The sequence below is a fragment of the Pristiophorus japonicus genome, unplaced genomic scaffold (assembly GCF_044704955.1).
Source record: "Pristiophorus japonicus isolate sPriJap1 unplaced genomic scaffold, sPriJap1.hap1 HAP1_SCAFFOLD_328, whole genome shotgun sequence".
NCBI lineage: Eukaryota > Metazoa > Chordata > Chondrichthyes > Pristiophoridae > Pristiophorus > Pristiophorus japonicus.
In genome coordinates, this window is record NW_027253084.1 from 275,794 (window position 1) to 287,784 (window position 11,991).

Consider the following 11,991-nt stretch of genomic DNA (forward strand, 5'->3'; position numbering starts at 1 on the left):
GTGACATTGATTGGGGATTAATGCAGTGACATTGATTGGGAGATTAACGCAGTGACATTGATTGGGAGATTAATGCAGTGACATTGATTGGGAGATTAACGCAGTGACATTGATTGGGAGATTAATGCAGTGACATTGATTGGGGGATTAATGCAGTAACATTGATTGGGAGATTAATGCAGTGACATTGATTGGGAGATTAATGCAGTGACATTGATTGGGGTATTAACGCAGTGACATTGATGGGGAGATTAATGCAGTGAAATTGATTGGGGGATTAATGCAGTGACATTGATTGGGGGATTAATGCAGTGACATTGATTGGGGGATTAATGCAGTGACATTGATTGGGGGATTAACGCAGTGACATTCTTGGGAGATTAATGCAGTGACATTGATTGGGAGATTAACGCAGTGACATTGATTGGGAGATTAATGCAGTGACATTGATTGGGAGATTAACGCAGTGACATTGATTGGGAGATTAATGCAGTGACATTGATTGGGGGATTAATGCAGTAACATTGATTGGGAGATTAATGCAGTGACATTGATTGGGAGATTAATGCAGTGACATTGATTGGGGTATTAACGCAGTGACATTGATGGGGAGATTAATGCAGTGACATTGATTGGGGGATAAATGCAGTGACATTGATTGGGAGATTAACGCAGTGACATTGATTGGGAGATTAACGCAGTGACATTGATTGGGAGATTAAAGTAGTGACATTGATTGGGGGATTAACGCAGTGACATTGATTGGGGGATAAATGCAGTGACATTGATTGGGAGATTAATGCAGTGACAGTGATTGGGAGATTGACGCAGTGACATTGATTGGGAGATTAATGCAGTGACATTGATTGGGGGATTAACGCAGCGACATTGATTGGGAGATTAATGCAGTGACATTGATTGGGGGATAAATGCAGTGACATTGATTGGGAGATTAATGTAGTGACATTGATTGGGAGATTAACGCAGTGACATTGATTGGGAGATTAATGCAGTGACATTGATTGGGAGATTAACGCAGTGACATTGATTGGGAGATTAACGCAGTGACATTGATTGGGGGATAAATGCAGTGACATTGATTGGGAGATTAATGCAGTGACATTGATTGGGAGATTAACGCAGTGACATTGATTGGGAGATTAATTCAGTGACATTGATTGGGGGATTAACGCAGTGACATTGATTGGGAGATTAATGCAGTGACATTGATTGGGGGATAAATGCAGTGACATTGATTGGGAGATTAATGCAGTGACATTGATTGGGAGATTAACGCAGTGACATTGATTGGGAGATTAATGCAGTGACATTGATTGGGGGATTAACGCAGTGACATTGATTGGGAGATTAATGCAGTGACATTGATTGGGAGATTAATGCAGTGACATTGATTGGGAGATTAATGCAGTGACATTGATTGGGTGATTAATGCAGTGACATTGATTGGGAGATTAATGCACTGACATTGTTGGGGGATTAATGCAGTGACATTGATTGGGGGATAAATGCAGTGACATTGATTGGGAGATTAATGCAGTGACATTGATTGGGAGATTAACGCAGTGACATTGATTGGGAGATTAATGCAGTGACATTGATTGGGAGATTAATGCAGTTACATTGATTGGGAGATTAACGCTGTGACATTGATTGGGAGATTAAAGCAGTGACATTGATTGGGAGATTAATGCAGTGACATTGATTGGGGGATTAACGCAGTGACATTGATTTGGAGATTAATGCAGTGACATTGATTGGGGGATTAACGCAGTGACATTGATTGGGAGATTAATGCAGTGACATTGATTGGGGGATTAATGCAGTGACATTGATTGGGGGATTAATGCAGTGACATTGATTGGGAGATTAATGCAGTGACATTGATTGGGGGATTAACGCAGTGACATTGATTGGGAGATTAATGCAGTGACATTGATTGGGGGATTAACGCAGTGACATTCTTGGGAGATTAATGCAGTGGCATTGATTGGGGGATTAATGCAGTGACATTGATTGGGGGATTAATGCAGAGACATTGATTGGGAGATTAATGCAGTGACATTGATTGGGAGATTAATGCAGTGACATTGATTGGGAGATTAAAGCAGTGACATTGATTGGGAGATTAATGCAGTGACATTGATTGGGGGATTAACGCAGTGACATTGATTTGGAGATTAATGCAGTGACATTGATTGGGGGATTAACGCAGTGACATTGATTGGGAGATTAATGCAGTGACATTGATTGGGGAATTAATGCAGTGACATTGATTGGGGGATTAATGCAGTGACATTGATTGGGAGATTAACGCATTGACATTGATTGGGAGATTAATGCAGTGACATTGATTGGGATATTAACGCAGTGACATTGATTGGGAGATTAATGCAGTGACATTGATTGGGAGATTAATGCAGTGACATTGATTGGGAGATTAATGCAGTGACATTGATTGGGAGATTAATGCAGTGACATTGATTGGGGGATTAATGCAGTGACATTGATTGGGAGATTAATGCAGTGACATTGATTGGGGGATTAATGCAGTGACATTGATTGGGAGATTAATGCAGTGACATTGATTGGGAGATTAAAGCAGTGACATTGATTGGGAGATTAATGCAGTGACTTTGATTGGGGGATTAACGCAGTGACATTGATTTGGAGATTAATGCAGTGACATTGATTGGGGGATTAACGCAGTGACATTGATTTGGAGATTAACGCAGTGACATTGATTGGGAGATTAACGCAGTGACATTGATTGGGAGATTAATGCAGTGACATTGATTGGGGGATCAACGTAGTGACATTGATTTGGAGATTAATGCAGTGACATTGATTGGGGGATTAACGCAGTGACATTGATTGGGAGATTAATGCAGTGACATTGATTGGGGGATTAACGCAGTGACATTGATTTGGAGATTAACGCAGTGACATTGATTGGGAGATTAACGCAGTGACATTGATTGGGAGATTAATGCAGTGACATTGATTGGGGGATCAACGTAGTGACATTGATTGGGAGATTAATGCAGTGACATTGATTGGGGGATTAATGCAGTGACATTGATTGGGAGATTAACGCAGTGACATTGATTGGGAGATTAACGCAGTGACATTGATTGGGAGCTTAATGCAGTGATATTGATTGGGGGATTAACGCAGTGACATTGATTGGGCGATTAATGCAGTGACATTGATTAGGGGATTAATGCAGTGACATTGATTGGGAGATTAATGCAGTGACATTGATTGGGGGATTAATGCAGTGACATTGATTGGGAGATGAACGCAGTGACATTGATTGGGGGATTAATGCACTGACATTGATTGGGAGATTAATGCAGTGACAGTGATTGGGAGATTAACGCAGTGACATTGATTGGGGGATTAATGCAGTGACATTGATTGGGAGATTAATGCAGTGACATTGATTGGGGGATTAATGCAGTGACATTGATTGGGAGATTAATGCAGTGACATTGATTGGGAGATTAACGCAGTGACATTGATTGGGAGATTAACGCAGTGACATTGATTGGGAGATTCATGCAGTGACATTGATTGGGAGATTAATGCAGTGACATTGATTGGGGGATTAATGCAGTGACATTGATTGCGAGATTAATGCAGTGACATTGATTGGGAGATTAATGCAGTGACATTGATTGGGGGATTAATGCACTGACATTGATTGGGGGATTAATGCAGTGACATTGATTGGGGGATTAACGCAGTGACATTGATTGGGAGATTAACGCAGTGACATTGATTGGGGGATTAATGCAGTGACATTGATTGGGAGATTAATGCAGTGACATTGATTGGGGGATTAATGCAGTGACATTGATTGGGAGATTAATGCAATGACATTGATTGGGGGATTAATGCAGTGACATTGATTGGGAGATGAACGCAGTGACATTGATTGGCGGATTAATGCAGTGACATTGATTGGGGGATTAACGCAGTGACATTGATTGGGAGATTAATGCAGTGACATTGATTGGGGGATTAATGCAGTGACATTGATTGGGAGATTAATGCACTGACATTGATTGGGGGATTAATGCAGTGACATTGATTGGGGGATAAATGCAGTGACATTGAATGGGAGATTAATGCAGTGACATTGATTGGGAGATTAATGCACTGACATTGATTGGGAGATTAACGCATTGACATTGATTGGGAGATTAATGCAGTGACATTGATTGGGAGATTAATGCACTGACATTGATTGGGAGATTAATGCACTGACATTGATTGGGAGATTAACGCATTGACATTGATTGGGAGATTAATGCACTGACATTGATTGGGGGATTAATGCAGTGACATTGATTGGGGGATTAACGCAGTGACATTGATTGGGAGATTAACGCAGTGACATTGATTGGGGGATTAATGCAGTGACATTGATTGGGAGATTAATGCAGTGACATTGATTGGGGGATTAATGCAGTGACATTGATTGGGAGATTAATGCAATGACATTGATTGGGGGATTAATGCAGTGACATTGATTGGGAGATGAACGCAGTGACATTGATTGGCGGATTACTGCAGTGACATTTATTGGGAGATTAACGCAGTGACATTGATTGGGAGATTAATGCAGTGACATTGATTGGGGGATTAATGCAGTGACATTGATTGGGAGATTAATGCAGTGACATTGATTGGGAGATTAACGCAGTGACATTGATTGGGGGATTAACGCAGTGACATTGATTGGAGGATTAATGCACTGACATTGATTGGGAGAGTAATGCAGTGACATTGATTGGGAGATTAACGCAGTGACATTGATTGGGGGATTAATGCAGTGACATTGATTGGGAGATTAATGCAGTGACATTGATTGGGAGATTAATGCAGTGACATTGATTGGGGGATTAATGCAGTGACATTGATTGGGAGATTAATGCAGTGACATTGATTGGGAGATTAACGCAGTGACATTGATTGGGAGATTAACGCAGTGACATTGATTGGGAGATTCATGCAGTGACATTGATTGGGAGATTAATGCAGTGACATTGATTGGGGGATTAATGCAGTGACATTGATTGGGAGATTAATGCAGTGACATTGATTGGGAGATTAATGCAGTGACATTGATTGGGGGATTAATGCAGTGACATTGATTGGGAGATTAACGCAGTGACATTGATTGGGAGATTAATGCAGTGACATTGATTGGGAGATTAACGCAGTGACATTGATTGGGAGATTAATGCAGTGACATTGATTGGGAGATTAATGCAGTGACATTGCTTGGGTGATTAATGCAGTGACATTGATTGGGAGATTAATGCACTGACATTGATTGGGGGATTAATGCAGTGACATTGATTGGGGGATAAATGCAGTGACATTGATTGGGAGATTAATGCAGAGACATTGATTGGGAGATTAATGCAGTGACATTGATTGGGAGATTAATGCAGTGACATTGATTGGGAGATTAAAGCAGTGACATTGATTGGGAGATTAATTCAGTGACATTGATTGGGGGATTAACGCAGTGACATTGATTTGGAGATTAATGCAGTGACATTGATTGGGGGATTAACGCAGTGACATTGATTGGGAGATTAATGCAGTGACATTGATTGGGGAATTAATGCAGTGACATTGATTGGGGGATTAATGCAGTGACATTGATTGGGAGATTAACGCATTGACATTGATTGGGAGATTAATGCAGTGACATTGATTGGGAGATTAATGCACTGACATTGATTGGGGGATTAATGCAGTGACATTGATTGGGGGATTAACGCAGTGACATTGATTGGGAGATTAACGCAGTGACATTGATTGGGGGATTAATGCAGTGACATTGATTGGGAGATTAATGCAGTGACATTGATTGGGGGATTAATGCAGTGACATTGATTGGGAGATTAATGCAATGACATTGATTGGGGGATTAATGCAGTGACATTGATTGGGAGATGAACGCAGTGACATTGATTGGCGGATTAATGCAGTGACATTTATTGGGAGATTAACGCAGTGACATTGATTGGGAGATTAATGCAGTGACATTGATTGGGGGATTAATGCAGTGACATTGATTGGGAGATTAATGCAGTGACATTGATTGGGAGATTAACGCAGTGACATTGATTGGGGGATTAATGCAGTGACATTGATTGGGAGATTAACGCAGTGACATTGATTGGGAGATTAATGCAGTGACATTGATTGGGGGATTAATGCAGTGACATTGATTGGGAGATTAACGCAGTGACATTGATTCGGAGATTAACGCATTGACATTGATTGGGAGATTAACGCAGTGACATTGATTGGGAGATTAATGCAGTGACATTGATTGGGAGATTGACGCAGTGACATTGATTGGGATATTAACGCAGTGACATTGATTGGGAGATTAATGCAGTGACATTGATTGGGAGATTAATGCAGTGACATTGATTGGGAGATTAATGCAGTGACGTTGATTGGGAGATTAATGCAGTGACATTGATTGGGAGATTAACGCAGTGACATTGATTGGGAGATTAATGCAGTGACATTGATTGGGGGATTAACGCAGTGACATTGATTGAGAGATTAATGCAGTGACATTGAGTGGGAGATTAATGCAGTGACATTGATTGGGAGATTAATGCAGTGACATTGATTGGGGGATTAATGCAGTGACATTGATTGGGAGATTAATGCAATGACATTGATTGGGGGATTAATGCAGTGACATTGATTGGGGGATAAATGCAGTGACATTGATTGGGAGATTAATGCAGAGACATTGATTGGGAGATTAATGCAGTGACATTGATTGGGAGATTAATGCAGTGACATTGATTGGGAGATTAAAGCAGTGACATTGATTGGGAGATTAATTCAGTGACATTGATTGGGGGATTAACGCAGTGACATTGATTTGGAGATTAATGCAGTGACATTGATTGGGGGATTAACGCAGTGACATTGATTGGGAGATTAATGCAGTGACATTGATTGGGGAATTAATGCAGTGACATTGATTGGGGGATTAATGCAGTGACATTGATTGGGAGATTAACGCATTGACATTGATTGGGAGATTAATGCAGTGACATTGATTGGGAGATTAATGCACTGACATTGATTGGGGGATTAATGCAGTGACATTGATTGGGGGATTAACGCAGTGACATTGATTGGGAGATTAACGCAGTGACATTGATTGGGGGATTAATGCAGTGACATTGATTGGGAGATTAATGCAGTGACATTGATTGGGGGATTAATGCAGTGACATTGATTGGGAGATTAATGCAATGACATTGATTGGGGGATTAATGCAGTGACATTGATTGGGAGATGAACGCAGTGACATTGATTGGCGGATTAATGCAGTGACATTTATTGGGAGATTAACGCAGTGACATTGATTGGGAGATTAATGCAGTGACATTGATTGGGGGATTAATGCAGTGACATTGATTGGGAGATTAATGCAGTGACATTGATTGGGAGATTAACGCAGTGACATTGATTGGGGGATTAATGCAGTGACATTGATTGGGAGATTAACGCAGTGACATTGATTGGGAGATTAATGCAGTGACATTGATTGGGGGATTAATGCAGTGACATTGATTGGGAGATTAACGCAGTGACATTGATTCGGAGATTAACGCATTGACATTGATTGGGAGATTAACGCAGTGACATTGATTGGGAGATTAATGCAGTGACATTGATTGGGAGATTGACGCAGTGACATTGATTGGGATATTAACGCAGTGACATTGATTGGGAGATTAATGCAGTGACATTGATTGGGAGATTAATGCAGTGACATTGATTGGGAGATTAATGCAGTGACGTTGATTGGGAGATTAATGCAGTGACATTGATTGGGAGATTAACGCAGTGACATTGATTGGGAGATTAATGCAGTGACATTGATTGGGGGATTAACGCAGTGACATTGATTGAGAGATTAATGCAGTGACATTGAGTGGGAGATTAATGCAGTGACATTGATTGGGAGATTAATGCACTGACATTGATTGGGGGATTAATGCAGTGACATTGATTGGGGGATTAATGCAGTGACATTGATTGGGGGATTAACGCAGTGACATTGATTGGGAGATTAATGCAGTGACATTGATTGGGGGATTAATGCAGTGACATTGATTGGGGGATTAATGCAGTGACATTGATTGGGGAATTAAGGCAGTGACATTGATTGGGAGATTAATGCAGTGACATTGATTGGGGGATTAACGCAGTGACATTCTTGGGAGATTAATGCAGTGACATTGATTGGGGGATTAATGCAGTGACATTGATTGGGGGATTAATGCAGTGACATTGATTGGGGGATTAATGCAGTGACATTGATTGGGAGATTAACGCATTGACATTGATTGGGAGATTAATGCAGTGACATTGATTGGGAGATTAATGCACTGACATTGATTGGGGGATTAATGCAGTGACATTGATTGGGGGATTAACGCCGTGACATTGATTGGGAGATTAACGCAGTGACATTGATTGGGGGATTAATGCAGTGACATTGATTGGGAGATTAATGCAGTGACATTGATTGGGGGATTAATGCAGTGACATTGATTGGGAGATTAATGCAATGGCATTGATTGGGGGATTAATGCAGTGACATTGATTGGGAGATGAACGCAGTGACATTGATTGGCGGATTAATGCAGTGACATTTATTGGGAGATTAACGCAGTGACATTGATTGGGAGATTAATGCAGTGACATTGATTGGGGGATTAATGCAGTGACATTGATTGGGAGATTAATGCACTGACATTGATTGGGGGATTAATGCAGTGACATTGATTGGGGGATAAATGCAGTGACATTGATTGGGAGATTAATGCAGTGACATTGATTGGGAGATTAACGCAGTGACATTGATTGGGAGATTAATGCAGTGACATTGATTGGGAGATTAATGCAGTGACATTGATTGGGAGATTAATGCAGTGACATTGATTGGGAGATTAATGCAGTGACATTGATTGGGGGATTAATGCAGTGACATTGATTGGGGGATTAATGCAGTGACATTGATTGGGGAATTAACGCAGTGACATTGATTGGGAGATTAATGCAGTGACATTGATTGGGGGATTAACGCAGTGACATTCTTGGGAGATTAATGCAGTGACATTGATTGGGGGATTAATGCAGTGACATTGATTGGGGGATTAATGCAGTGACATTGATTGGGGGATTAATGCAGTGACATTGATTGGGAGATTAACGCATTGACATTGATTGGGAGATTAATGCAGTGACATTGATTGGGAGATTAATGCACTGACATTGATTGGGGGATTAATGCAGTGACATTGATTGGGGGATTAACGCCGTGACATTGATTGGGAGATTAACGCAGTGACATTGATTGGGGGATTAATGCAGTGACATTGATTGGGAGATTAATGCAGTGACATTGATTGGGGGATTAATGCAGTGACATTGATTGGGAGATTAATGCAATGGCATTGATTGGGGGATTAATGCAGTGACATTGATTGGGAGATGAACGCAGTGACATTGATTGGCGGATTAATGCAGTGACATTTATTGGGAGATTAACGCAGTGACATTGATTGGGAGATTAATGCAGTGACATTGATTGGGGGATTAATGCAGTGACATTGATTGGGAGATTAATGCACTGACATTGATTGGGGGATTAATGCAGTGACATTGATTGGGGGATAAATGCAGTGACATTGATTGGGAGATTAATGCAGTGACATTGATTGGGAGATTAACGCAGTGACATTGATTGGGAGATTAATGCAGTGACATTGATTGGGAGATTAATGCAGTGACATTGATTGGGAGATTAATGCAGTGACATTGATTGGGAGATTAAAGCAGTGACATTGATTGGGAGATTAATGCAGTGACATTGATTGGGGGATTAACGCAGTGACATTGATTTGGAGATTAATGCAGTGACATTGATTGGGGGATTAACGCAGTGACATTGATTGGGAGATTAATGCAGTGACATTGATTGGGGGACTAATGCAGTGACATTGATTGGGGGATTAATGCAGTGACATTGATTGGGGGATTAACGCAGTGACATTGATTGGGAGATTAATGCAGTGACATTGATTGGGGGATTAACGCAGTGTCATTCTTGGGAGATTAATGCAGTGACATTGATTGGGGGATTAATGCAGTGACATTGATTGGGGGATTAATGCAGTGACATTGATTGGGAGATTAATGCAATGACATTGATTGGGAGATTAATGCAGTGACATTGATTGGGACATTAACGCAGTGACATTGATTGGGAGATTAATGCAATGACATTGATTGGGAGATTAATGCAGTGACATTGATTGGGAGATTAATGCAGTGACATTGATTGGGAGATTAACGCAGTGACATTGATTGGGAGATTAACGCAGTGACATTGATTGGGAGATTAATGCAGTGACATTGATTGGGGAATTAACGTAGTGACATTGATTGGGAGATTAATGCAGTGACATTGATTGGGGGATTAATGCAGTGACATTGATTGGGAGATTAACGCAGTGACATTGATTGGGAGATTAACGCAGTGACATTGATTGGGAGCTTAATGCAGTGATATTGATTGGGGGATTAACGCAGTGACATTGATTGGGCGATTAATGCAGTGACATTGATTAGGGGATTAATGCAGTGACATTGATTGGGAGATTAATGCAGTGACATTGATTGGGGGATTAATGCAGTGACATTGATTGGGAGATGAACGCAGTGACATTGATTGGGGGATTAATGCACTGACATTGATTGGGAGATTAATGCAGTGACATTGATTGGGAGATTAACGCAGTGACATTGATTGGGGGATTAATGCAGTGACATGGATTGGGAGATTAATGCAGTGACATTGATTGGGGGATTAATGCAGTGACATTGATTGGGAGATTAATGCAGTGACATTGATTGGGAGATTAACGCAGTGACATTGATTGGGATATTAACGCAGCGACATTGATTGGGAGATTCATGCAGTGACATTGATTGGGAGATTAATGCAGTGACATTGATTGGGGGATTAATGCAGTGACATTGATTGCGAGATTAATGCAGTGACATTGATTGGGAGATTAATGCAGTGACATTGATTGGGGGATTAATGCACTGACATTGATTGGGGGATTAATGCAGTGACATTGATTGGGGGATTAACGCAGTGACATTGATTGGGAGATTAACGCAGTGACATTGATTGGGGGATTAATGTAGTGACATTGATTGGGAGATTAATGCAGTGACATTGATTGGGGGATTAATGCAGTGACATTGATTGGGAGATTAATGCAATGACATTGATTGGGGGATTAATGCAGTGACATTGATTGGGAGATGAACGCAGTGACATTGATTGGCGGATTAATGCAGTGACATTGATTGGGGGATTAACGCAGTGACATTGATTGGGAGATTAATGCAGTGACATTGATTGGGGGATTAATGCAGTGACATTGATTGGGTGATTAATGCACTGACATTGATTGGGGGATTAATGCAGTGACATTGATTGGGGGATAAATGCAGTGACATTGATTGGGAGATTAATGCAGTGACATTGATTGGGAGATTAATGCACTGACATTGATTGGGAGATTAACGCATTGACATTGATTGGGAGATTAATGCAGTGACATTGATTGGGAGATTAATGCACTGACATTGATTGGGAGATTAATGCACTGACATTGATTGGGAGATTAACGCATTGACATTGATTGGGAGATTAATGCACTGACATTGATTGGGGGATTAATGCAGTGACATTGATTGGGGGATTAACGCAGTGACATTGATTGGGAGATTAACGCAGTGACATTGATTGGGGGATTAATGCAGTGACATTGATTGGGAGATTAATGCAGTGACATTGATTGGGGGATTAATGCAGTGACATTGATT